This window comes from Arachis ipaensis, chromosome B08 (assembly GCF_000816755.2).
Source record: "Arachis ipaensis cultivar K30076 chromosome B08, Araip1.1, whole genome shotgun sequence".
Lineage (NCBI taxonomy): Eukaryota > Viridiplantae > Streptophyta > Magnoliopsida > Fabales > Fabaceae > Arachis > Arachis ipaensis.
In genome coordinates, this window is record NC_029792.2 from 37,428,665 (window position 1) to 37,442,120 (window position 13,456).

Consider the following 13,456-nt stretch of genomic DNA (forward strand, 5'->3'; position numbering starts at 1 on the left):
TGATTCAAGCTAGCTTCTTTTAGCCGACTTTACAAAAGGAAGTGGCTGAGTTCGTCAAAAAATACCCGCCTTGTCAGAAGCACACTAACTTCCATGTGGCACCCCTAGAGGAGCTTATCAGCGTCAGCTCGCCTTGGCCATTCGCAAAATGGGGCCTTGACCTCCTCACACCATTTCCACAAGCTCCAGGATAAGTAAAATATCTTATAGTGAGAATTGATTATTTTATTAAGTGGATTGAGGCGGAACCATTAGCGACCATCACAGCTCAATGAAGTCAAAAATTTCTTTATAAGAACATTTTCACAAGGTTTGGAGTTCCACACTCCATCACGACAGATAATGGAACTTAATTCACCGACTCAACCTTTAGGAACTTAGTGGTTAGCCTTAAGATCAAGTACCAATTATATTAGTAGAACACCCTTAGGCCAATGAACAAGTTGAAGCTGCAAACAAAGTAATATTGGCCGGGTTAAAACACCGACTACAAGATGTAAAGGGAGCATGGGTAGACGAGCTTCCTCAGGTTTTGCGGGCATATCAAATAACTCCCCATTCAACAACAGGGGAGACACCTTTCTGCCATGCTTATAGGATAGAAGTTATGATTCCTGTAGAGATTGCTGAAGAATCTCCAAGAATTAGATTCTATGATGAAGTGATCAATGTTCGAGCACAAAAGGAAGAATTCAATCTCCTCCCAGAAGTTCAAGAACAAGCTCGAATCAAAGAAGAAGCATTGAAGCAAAGGATGGCCTTAAGGTACAACTAGAAAGTAATCAAGAGAAGCTTTACCACAAACGACCTTATACTGATCCAAAATGGCATCGAAGTTCAGAAGTCGGGTGAAAGAAAGCTGGCAGCAAACTGAAAAGGGCCTTACAAGGTCACTGAGGTCTTAGAAAATGGTTACTATAAGGTGTCCGACATAAAAGGAAACGAGCTCTCAGATCGTGGCATGCATGTAACTTAAAAAGGTATTGTAGTTAGAGAAGCGTACCTTGCTTCCCTAGTGTTGTACTCTTTTTTCCGACTTCATGCTTTTCTCCTAAAAAAAATTCTGAAGGGAGTTTTAACGAGAGATCACAGTAAGGGCTAGAGATTATAAGAAAATCTTTAGTAGCAAACACATTCATGTAAACCCTTTCTCTCTTATTAATGATAAAGTATTTTTCTATCAGATTTTTCATTTTCAAATGCATTATTTTAAGCTCGAAAAATTGTGAAAATCATTGACCGACAAGGTCGGTAAGATGAAGCAACGAAATAAAAATTAATGTAAGAAGTTATGTAAGCAGTTCGTAAACTGACCTAAAAAATAAGTCGGACCAAAAACAAAATGTAAAAGTAACTTGGCAAAATTCCGATTACACGAAGTCGGAACTCACAAAGAGAAAAACAATACTTGTATACAAAAGTCCAGAAAGGACTGATCTACCTTGCCGATATCTTTTTTAACTTAGCAAAAAATAACATCAGAAGTTGTCAAAATAGTGAAATTTTTTTCAACTAAACAGCTGTACTAAGATATATTTCAGATGACACAATCATTCATACCAAAAACTCACTACTAAAATAATGGAGGAAGGTTCATAACAGAATATAAAAGTTGTTCAAACTACAACTAGGCCGGAAACAGAAAATGTTTAAAGCTAACTATTACAAAGGTTAAAGACCCACAAGTCAAGCCATTCAAACTATGAAAGCCAAAAGTAATCACAAAGGATTGAGCTTCTTTCCTGTGACAACATCCTCGGCTTGATCAGAAGACGTCGGGACATATTTAGACATCGGCACCACGGGAATTGGACGAGTTGGAGAAGGAAGGAGCTCCCCACTCGATTGAGGATCAGGAACTTGAGAAGTCTACCCGAGCTATGCCCCAGGTCTTAGGATCGGGCATAAGGGTATCCTCCTCATCATCATCTGGAGCAGGAATAATTTTTCTATCCACCACTATATTATCCGAGCTCATGAGGAAGAGGTTTGCCTCTGGAGCAACAACTCGAAACTAAGCCTTAAGGTTTGCAACCATCTCGTCCATATCTTCAGCCACAGACTCCTCAAGCTCTGCGTACTTTTCCCGCGCTTTAGTAACCTCATCCACCAAGTCAAGCTTTTCTCCAAAAACCCAGATATAACTCTCTTCGCCTTTCTTCTTCAAACCCTCTGACATGGCCAAAGTAGAGTCCGCCTGTTTCACTTTAGATCGAGCTTTATCAAGGTCGGAGAGTAGCGAGCCCCTCTCTTCCTCCAACTCCTTCTTGGACTCCCTCAAGGAGGCCACCTCAGGCTGCAAGGCCGTCAAGGAGCTCTGAGCGGCATTAAGGGGAGTCTTCTCCAACTCCCTGGCCAAGGACGCACAAATGCCAACCGTCCGAACTCCACCTCGGACCAGGAGCTGAAGGTGGCTTCTGATGGCTACATCATCCATGTTGATATAGCTATGTGGAAGGATGTGCTTTTCACTTCAAGCAAAGCCGTCAAAATCCTGCTCATATATACTCCCCGACTCATAGGCCTTGTGTTTTTTGGGATTCGATTCAGAGGTAGAAGGTGGAGGACGAGCTACTGGTTTAGCCGAGCTGGGAGGAGGAGGAGTCGGACGAGTGGTCGGGTCGGGAATAACCTTTAGAGAGGCTGACGTTCCCGAGTCCGATTTCGAGGGTGAGGACAGGTTGGCGGTTTCGCCAACTTCTTTCAACTGTATGCTCCATGCAACATTTTTCCTAGTAGCCGGGAGCGTCTTCATGGAAGTCGACTTAGGAGCCATCCTTTTTGCAACACCCAAATAAGAGCACATTAATCATCAACACAATTTTACAAGCAAAATCTATAAAAATAAGAGAAAACTACCTAGCTCGAACTAAAGCTGGCTCAGGTTCCCTAAATACCTTTTTATATCCAGATAAGGAGCTTGGCCCCAGAACTCCTGAAACACCCCAGCCATACCATCTTCTACCTTGTCTAAGTCATCTGAGTTATATTTCACTATCAAAAGATTTTCTTCCCAATACAAAGGAAAAAGGGGCTCATCCTCATCATTCAGAAAAAAAGGTCGGACACCCTCTAAAACTCGGACCTTAAAGAAATAATTTTTAAAGTCGTGGAAGGACTCATAAAAAATAGCGACAACTTTCCTACCCTGAATAGCATAGAAAGAGAGCAAACTTTTGTTTTTTAGAGCTAAAAGATTTGGTGAGCACGAAGAGGTAAAAAGAAGACTTTAAGAGAAGGTCGGACATCTAGTTTCTAACAAAGAAGTTGGTATATTTTCAAAAAGCTTCAAGAATTGGGATGCCATTGGGTAGGGGCAACATTGCAAAATTTAAGGACCTCGGACTCAAACTCAGAAAAAGGAAAAGGTAACCCCTAACTTCGTAAAAAAATAATCATAGACATATATATGAAATGCCATTCCGACCTCTCAAGTCAGGAAAAGCAGACCCTCTCCTCAGGGTTAGCAACCACAATCTCATAGTTTCTCTCATCCTCTCGATTTAAATATAATCTATGATATCTACAAAAGGTTTCGGCATATTCGTTACCAATCATAGGGACAGGGGTAAGAATAGTTAAATCTACCCATTTCAAGTCGGACAGAACCTTAGACGACGTGCTGTGAACTACTGAACGAGACATACAAGCTACACTTATAATACAATAAAACAAAAATCTATCAATACAAATCACACAAAATAAGGCAAGCAATTAGAAGGTTGGTTTAATTTTAAAGATCGACACTAACATCCCGAACGTAAAGCAAAAGTAACACAAGCATTCGCAAATTCAAAAGAGGTCACGTCAACGTTGCAAAACCCTCCCAGAGCACAAACAGTTATGCGATATCTCTCATATATAGAAATGAGGCTATATCCTATACAAAAATGGCATCATTTGGGGGCAACATAGAACCCACATTCAGAACCACAACAATAGTAAAAATCTTTCAACAACCAAAATCGGACTTTTAGAACGCAAAATCCCAAAGTCAAAGTTGCAATCACAAGCAACATTTTAAAACTACCATTCATTCAAACACGAATACTACCCAGAATATAGAGAAAACAACAAAAGGGGAATAAAAGCACCAACCTTGAAGGAGCGTGAAAACAAAAGGGCGATACAAACTAAAAAAACCTTAACGATCCTTTCCCAAAGTGCAAACAAAATCCTCTAAAAGTTTCAAGATGGAGAAATCTTTAATGCTGGAACAAAGTGCAAGAAAGAAGGAAGTGAAAGAGGAAAGGATGCTAACGTTTCAGAAGTGGAAAAGGAAAGAAAGAGGGAAGAATGAAGTATTTATAAGACACTAGGGGCAAAAGTGACATTCTGCACCCCTCATTAATGACATGCACGGATTCCAAGAAAACTGCAACATAACGCACGTCATGTCATTAAGCGGCACAATATTTCAAAAACTTTCAAAATACGTCGAGTACCCGACCTCTTGAAGGCGGTATACCCGACGAAGGAAACTAAAGCCACAAATGCTCGAGTCCGACCTCATAAAAGTTCAGACTCAAGTAGAGACACTGTTCATATCCTGACCCAAAAATATAAAGTCCGGCCCAATAAGAATAAAAGCCCACCCAAAAAGGTGGCCTCATCTACTTACCCGACTTTATAGAGATCGGTCACAGCAAGGATGGTTCAATCCTACTTATCTGAAGAAGCAACTACCTCCTGAAATATCTTTTACTATCCCTCTACTTTATCTAGAAGGGAGATCTCAACTAATTTCCAAGATAAAGGGAACAGTCATCTACCATCAAAGGTTGAACTACTCTAAAAGTGGTTATCTTTTTACTATAAATACACTGACAGAGTCTCAGGTATATTCAAAACCCAATCTACTAAAAACCTGCTTAAAGCTCTCGGTAACTTAAGCATCGGAGTCTCATGCAGGTACCACCCCCACCTCCTCACGAGGAACTCAGACGGCGGCATCTTGGCATCGGCATAAGTTAGACGCAGCCTCAAAAGAAGTCTGGACCTCACGTTCAGGTCTAAATTACCGTTTCAGGTAACCCTTAGAACAGGTGTCATATCATTTTATAATGTTGTTTCAGTGAGAGTGTGCATTTAGATGCTTAAGTGGTTTAGACAAATTTATGATATAAATATTTCTGCAGAAATAAAGTATTCAATTTTGTTTTCACTCTGACTCATGATCTCATAGAGTTTATTAAAGATGGACCAATTGGAAATAGACATGTATGAGATCATTTTTGCTTGTAATTTCTGAACTTTCTTATCCAAATTTGATCTATGTCATTGAGTATATTAGTATGGTGATCATCGTGGTTTCGTCGCGACACTAATGTGATAAAAGTTGCGGTAATTCTATAACTAATATATGAGATGGACCAGATTGTTAAAATAATCAGGAAAATAGCATTCAGATGCATACATAAAGTTTATAAGATGTGATTATTTCAGGAAAATATATATGGATAGTCTAAGTGAGAGATTGTTAGAAAATTATTATTTCCTAATCTAATTATGGGCAATAAATATATATTAATTATATAAACAAATTAAGCTATTTCACATTAAATAATTTATATAACGGTGATCTCATTTATTGTTATAAATGTTAATGGAATAAGTCATTATTACTTTTGATTTAGAAATAAATGAGAATAAAACCAAAGATACTATTGTATTTGGATTTTAGGGTTTAATGGATGCCACACTCAAATATAAATAGTGACTTCAGAGTTTTGGTCTCCAACACATCATAGCCACATTCGTAGCTCTTTTCCCATCAGAAGAGTTGCGATTTAGTCTTATTAGAGATACAGAAGACTTTGAATGACAAAGATAAAAAAACCAAACTTTTCTAATCATGCTCACAAATTTAAATATGCTTTTGTACTCAAATATTTTTTTTTTCTTAATAATTTAATATAAATGGTTTTAGAATTAAGAAATTCTAAAAATTTTCAACGACTACTGCTACACATATAAGTCTTTTTTGCATACAAGTTATACAAGTCACTTACATAACGCGCGCGTGAAATCACGTTGTTCTTCTTTGTATCCCGCGTTCCTCCTCCTCCTCCTCTTTCTTCTTCTTCTCCTTCTTCTTTGCATTTCTCCTTCTTTTTCGTTGCGTGTTTCATCTTTATCGTCGCTTTTTTATTACTGTTGTTGTTGCTGCATTTTTTTCCTCCTCCTCTTTCTATTGATTTTGCAACATTATGTATTTTTTTTTCTTCTTTGTTTAATTTTTTCCTCCCAATAAGAATTATGAGAATATGAAAAAAGAAGATGAAGAAAAAGTAGCAATAGATGATGAGGAGGAGGAAAAGAAAGGGTTTTGAATTATGCAGAACTTATCAGCACACATACACCGAAAATTCTTAAATAATACACTCGAATATCTTCGTGTTACACCCAAATTTGCTGCAAATACAAAAAAATATTTCCTCTAATGCTACATTTTTCTTTCTTCTTTTTTTTTTCTTTATTTCTTTCTTTCTTTTAGTTGAATGAATGTAAGTTCATCCTCTTCCAAGTAATTTTGCAGTATTATGTATTTTTTCTTCTTCTTTGTTTGAGTCTTTTAATTTTTATTCTTATTGAAAGAGTAAAATAAGAAAAAACTTAAGAATGTAAAATAAAAAAGAAAAGATGATTAAGAAAAGAAGAAGAAAAAGATAGTGATGATGATGAAAAAAAGAAGAAGCAGCAGAAGATGAGGAGGAGGAAGAGAAATAATTTTAAATTATGCAGAACTTATCAGCACATATACACCAAAAATTCTTAAATAATACACTCAAATATCTTCGTGTTACACCCAAATATCTTCATGTTACACCAAAATTTGCTACAAATACAGAAAAATATTTTCTCTAATACTGTATTTTTTTCTTTTTTTTCCTTATTTCTTTCTTTTTTTAGTTGAATAAATGTAAGTTCATCCTCTTCCAAGTAATTTTGCAGTATTATGTGTTTATTCTTCTTCTTTGTTTGATTTTTTTGTTTTTATTCTTGTTAAATGAGTAAAATAAAAAGAAACTTGAGAAGATAAAACAAGAAAAAAATATGAATAAGAAAAAAAAAGAAGATGATGATGAAAAAGAAGAAGAAGAAGCAGCAGAAGATGATGAGGAGGGAGAAGAAAAGTTTTGAATTATGCAGAATTTATCAGCACACATACACCGCAAATTCTTAAACGATACACTCGAATATCTTTGTGTTACACCCAAATTTGCTGCAAATACAGAAAAATATTTTCTTTAATGCAGAACTTTTACATTACATTCAATTCAAACCATCAATGATGAAATATTATTCACCTACAGAATCATAAACTACTAACGAAAAAATTAAGTAGAATCGAACCACACCTTAGCCACTTGATTGGATTCAAAACAATAATCAATTTTGTTCTTGTTCAATTGACAATACGGACTTGAATTATTTATTATCTTCAACAACGAAATAACTGATGATGGAGGAGAAGGAGGAGAAGAAATTCTAATGAGAAAAGAAGGAGGAAGAGGAGGAGGAGGAGGTGGTGGTGTTGGTGACGAAGATAACGAAAGAGAAAAATAACAAAGAAGAAGAAAAACGTATAGTAACGACACAAAAAAGAACATACACGCGTGAATATAAATAACTTGTATAAACTTGTATAAAAAAATAACTTTTATGTGAAGAATAATTGAATTTCTAGTTACTAGCATCACATTAAATAATTTTTTAACGATAGCATTGTTGCCTTGTAGCAGTGGAAATAATTTACAATTACCATATTTGTGCTTAAATATCGATAATACTAAAAAATAATATCTAAAATTATTTTATATAATATAATATTTATAATTTTATATACATAGTATTTATAATTATATATTTATTATATTTAAAATTATATAATTATTTTAATAAAAATTAATAAATATTAAATAAATTAATTTAAACTATTAAATTAATTTTTTATTATCTTCCATACATTATTGTAGGAAGATAAGGTGTTTCTATAAATCATTAAATTGCATTGTAGTAATATTTTTAATCATTGAAAGCTAGGATTGCATGCACATAAATAATTTTTTCAACAATAGCATTGTAGACTTGTAGTAGTGATATAACTTACAGTTACCATATTTCTGTCACAAAAAATTTACGGTTACCATATTTGTTCGCACAAACATAAGGTGTTTATATAACTGTCCAACTAGAAAAGCCAATATATCTTAGTTAATTATAATCAGTTGATAAAAATTTTTAATATAATTTTCTTTTACCACATAAACGTAAATCTAGTATGGCAAAATAGACATTAACATAAACGAATACCAGATTTTCAATGTTATTTCTTTATAATTTGGTAGCGGTAATGAATATTCTCATAATAAAATAAACTTTATATAAAACGAAAAATAATCTTCATATCAAAGGTGGGAATAGCAAATTTTGATCGTATAATAACATAAGAAACTATATAATTTTAAATTCTTATAATGTTTATATATAAGACTAATGGTTAAGAAGATTTAGAGTTTATCAAAAGCTCAACTTTTAATACTTATCTATCCTTTTTCTTTTGTTGGGAAAAAAGAAAAAGAAAAGCTAAGAAAAAGTGCATGAAGGCAAATCCCAATTCCTATCACTCCAAATTATGAGTTTGAATGTTCAAGGCTATTCAGACAATTTACCTATTGTCTCTGATGAGAAGTAAAATATCTATCCATCGAGTGTTACCCATCATTTTAATACTATTTAGAAATGAAAAATGATATTTGCATAATTATAATTATATCGTATTTTGTGTTTTTGTAGTATAAAAAATATTTTATCTTTTTTTAATCCCTTACTTTTACTTAAAGTAAAAAATATGTGAAGAAACAGAGAAAAACATCATCCCAACTTTGATTTATTTTATGAAAGAACAACTAATTTTTTGTCGATTAGAAAATGATAATTTGACTTCCTAATTATTATTTTCATCAGATAAACAGACCTTTCTATTAATTTTTCTATGATCTCTTAATAGCAAAATCTTAATAGAAATTTAGAATAATCTTACCTAGTACGTTAGCAAAATCTTACCTAGTAGGGTTGTCGGTTTCTTCTGTTCTATTTAAGATGGAGATATCCAAAGATGAGAAGATTATTATTTCTGTTTAATTTTTTCTGTATCTACCAATAAAAAAGAAGGGGGAAAAAAAAAGATGAGGAAGAGAAAAATTAAAAAAGAAGAACTAACATTGTTTTAGTGAAAGAGCTATTTGTCTGAATCAATAGTTGAGCAACATATTAGTATCTAACATGCCACCTAGAATTTTATCGTTAAGATACCACAATAAAATTAGCAAAAAGGCCTACTGCTTGTCTAAAAATATGATAACTAAAAGTTAAATTGTAATTGGGTGAGTTGTCTTTTTGTGAAGTGTCAGATGGAATTTTACTAAAAAATATACATATAAATTTTCTTATAGATCTAAATGTTGTAAGTTGTAACCACATAAATCAAGGGTGGACGGACAAAGTTCCAGAACTTAGCCATATTCTTAATCGGCAAATGTTTAAAATTGTTACTACTTAAAAATATCCATTCGGTTTCTCTCTCGCTCTCATTCTTCATTCAGAACCAACACAACAAACTCTCTCTCTCTCTCTCTCTCTCTCTCGCATGCGCTCAAATTTGAACCAGAGAGAACAACACCACTCGCACTTCACGAACTTCACGTCCTTCACACTTCACGAAACTTCACGCCCTTCAGGTTAGCTTTCTCACTCAATTTGGTTTCTCACTCAAATAGCGTAGCTGTAATTTTTCTGTGTTGGTATGTGATGTTATTAATTAGTAGCGACTAGTTGCTTGAATCGGAGTGTTTAGATCTGAGGATGAACCGCTATTGATTGATTTTGCTCGCCTGTTTTTGAGCATTTGAATTTGGGTGATTGTCTTGTTTTTTTATTGCTTTTCTTTTTGTTTAATTTGATTTGGTGTGATAGGTGTTGAATCAATAAGAACGATAATAAGTTCTCTGTTTAGTTGCTGAGAAAAATTCTCTATTAAACGATCTCGTTAAGTTGCTCTTTTCAGTTCGGCTCGAATGGCTCTCGTTTTCCCATGCGTGCCAAATTTTTAGTTATTTGATTTGATTTTTTTTCCTCCTTTTTTTTATATTTTAAAGATTTATCATTAGTACTGTAGTAGTTATATTTAGGTACTATGTCTATGTCCGAAGAAAAAATCCAACCGATTAGAAACACTATTGGCGCGTAATTTTAGCAGCCTTTCTACTGTGGAAATTTGGAATTCAGGAGGAAGTTATGGTCAAAACGCACTGAATTGTTTGTCAGAGATTTTTCAAGATATTTTAATGGAGTCAATGGACATAAGCAGAATGCAAGTTGCTGAAGTGCTTCTGGATTAGAAAAAAGAAGAAAGGAGCTCGTGCTGTCTCGCATCATCTCTTAGTCATAAAAAAAAAGAAAAAGAAAAGGAAAAAAGAAATTATAGTTAAAGTATGAGAAAATGGCATGGCATATTTAGGTGGTGTACGAGTGCATGACCTTTTTACTTGCTCGGTTGGAATATCTTAAGAATTTCTCTTGCTACTAGTGATGCAACCGTTTTGCGGGTTAGTGGTCCCCCTGCTAGGTGTTTGTTAGTTTTGTTTCTCTGAAAGAGCTCTACGAAAATCCCCTCATTCGTTCCGTGGGGATGCCCTTTGGCAACTTTGAACTTTAATTCAACCTGTGAAATTGGTTTCTAAAGTCCTTTGGCTCATAGTTCGCTCCCTGTCCTTTGTGTGTGTGTGGAGTGGAATGGAAATTCGGAAAGAGAAAACGTCATAAATAATGATATTATTATTAGTATTGTTATAATATATGTAAAGGCCAGGGAAAGAAGCGGTAGAATTGAATTGGGGCCATGGCTTCTTCTAAAGATAGGCTTTTCAGTTAAAGATGGTTCTCATCTCTCTCTATGTGGATCAAAGCAGCACATGTGACTCACTCAGGTACCCATGTGGTTGAGTTTGTGGATACCCGGAATAATGGACCCTGAAACTGTTTTCTCAAAGTTTCTTCTGTTCCTCTCTATACGATAGATTTGCTAGATGTAGTGAGCTTTTCTTAGGGTTCCACAAAATGTCCGGATCAATTTCCATGTGACAATGCTTATTTTACCCATCTAAGCGTAATGGGGACGCCTTTCTAGAAAAGAAATTATAGAAAAAGTAGGAGAAAATGGCATGGCATATTTAGGTGGTGTACGAGTGCATGACCTTTTTACTTGCTCGGTTGGAATATCTTAAGAATTTCTCTTGCTACTAGTGATGCAACCGTTTTGCGGGTTAGTGGTCCCCCTGCTAGGTGTTTGTTAGTTTTGTTTCTCTGAAAGAGCTCTACGAAAATCCCCTCATTCGTTCCGTGGGGATGCCCTTTGGCAACTTTGAACTTTAATTCAACCTGTGAAATTGGTTTCTAAAGTCCTTTGGCTCATAGTTCGCTCCCTGTCCTTTGTGTGTGTGTGGAGTGGAATGGAAATTCGGAAAGAGAAAACGTCATAAATAATGATATTATTATTAGTATTGTTATAATATATGTAAAGGCCAGGGAAAGAAGCGGTAGAATTGAATTGGGGCCATGGCTTCTTCTAAAGATAGGCTTTTCAGTTAAAGATGGTTCTCATCTCTCTCTATGTGGATCAAAGCAGCACATGTGACTCACTCAGGTACCCATGTGGTTGAGTTTGTGGATACCCGGAATAATGGACCCTGAAACTGTTTTCTCAAAGTTTCTTCTGTTCCTCTCTATACGATAGATTTGCTAGATGTAGTGAGCTTTTCTTAGGGTTCCACAAAATGTCCGGATCAATTTCCATGTGACAATGCTTATTTTACCCATCTAAGCGTAATGGGGACGCCTTTCTAGAACATAATAATTAATAGTTTAGTACGGTATGTCAACTTCAACCTTGTCATTAATTATAGGATGAAGTATAGTAATCAGAATTAGCATTCAGCATAGTCCTCCTGGGAATATGGCGAGGATGAGATAGCCATTCCCATAATTTACTATTAGCCTAATTATCTGATAACCAGAGTTAATTAAGAAGATTATGCTCCTCATTTCTAGTCTCAACGGTTTTGTTAGTGTTTTGCATGACCTAGATATGTAAGACTTGTTGACAGAAATTTGGTCCTCAATTCATTAAGTGAGCTCATTTTTAAGATTTTAGTTAAATTTATTCAATTCTAACATAATTCCAGAGCTTAGTGTATTTGATAGTGGTCATAGCTCTTTCTACATATTGTGAAATGAACTCTGCCTTTTTAGGACCCCTTTTAGTCCGTCTTTTGATTTTTTTTTTAATTTTAGTAATCGACTATACTATTGTATACCAAAATCAGTCACTAATATAATTATAATATAAATACATATTAAAAATAAATTAAATCACTAATATAATTAAAATATAAATGCAACCACATATATTTATATATAAATACATCCATGACTGATTTTAATAACTGATTTGGTGGACGAATAACATTTTACTTAATAATTGATATTTGGTGGATAGAATACAATCAATACATGCAGAGATAAACTTTTGCGTTTTGTTTTAAATTCACGAGGGCGAGACCATTTATGAGACAATTTCTCCTATGGATTGGCGAAATTATGAAAATGTAAATTTTAATATAAATATACTACGATAATTATGATAATTATGTAAAATTTATTAAAATTAAAGTCATATTTTTTTATATTTTGATAATATTTTTTTAAGTAATATTTTTAAAAAAATATTGTTTAATAATAAAAAAATGTTACTTTAACTTTAGCAATATTGTTTGAAATACCATAGTCATCGTAGTTATGATGCACAGATACTGACACAGATACAGAACAGGATATGACACGTGAATTTTAAAATCTTACATGACACTGGGACACGCATACATATAAAATATAAAGTATTTTTTAGATAAATTATAATGATATGTTGATATTTTATTGATATTAAAATATAAATTAATGTTTTTAATTATTTTTAATGTCTTATTTTAATTATATCAAGTATTTAAAATAACGACTACTCTGTCAATGTTTTGAGTTTTGAGGGATGGGAAAAATCCGCTTGTCAAATAAATTAATTGAAAAATCGGAAAATTACTTTAATATTTTGTTTGGATGGAAGATGGAAAATGAGAAGAAAGAAAATGAAAAGAAAGAAAATAGAAGAAAATAAAATAAAAAAAAGTTGATTTTCTTTTATGTTGTTTGGATGAAGAGAAAATAAATGGAAAGAAAATAGAAGAAAATTTTTCTTGTATTTAGATAAAAAAATAAAAAAAATAAATCATAACCAAATGAAATTACATTAATACCCTTTTTTATATTATATATAAATTATAATATATCAATGTATCTAAATTATTTTTTCTAATAAAAAAATTATCCAAATTATATTTCA

The 13,456-nt window shown here is 33.7% G+C and overlaps 2 long non-coding RNA genes across 2 annotated transcripts in view; one reads left to right on the forward strand and one right to left on the reverse strand.

Moving 5' to 3' along the window:
• LOC107614281 overlaps nucleotides 9,611–13,456 on the reverse strand; it is an 11,997-nt gene continuing 8,151 nt past the window's right edge. The window contains exon 3 of the long non-coding RNA XR_001614362.2: nucleotides 9,611–9,748. This is a non-coding gene — a long non-coding RNA (uncharacterized LOC107614281). The remainder of the gene's footprint in view (nucleotides 9,749–13,456) is intronic.
• Nucleotides 9,618–13,456, forward strand: part of LOC110265866 — a 5,923-nt gene continuing 2,084 nt past the window's right edge. Inside the window, exon 1 of the long non-coding RNA XR_002352353.1 lies at nucleotides 9,618–9,743. This is a non-coding gene — a long non-coding RNA (uncharacterized LOC110265866). The remainder of the gene's footprint in view (nucleotides 9,744–13,456) is intronic.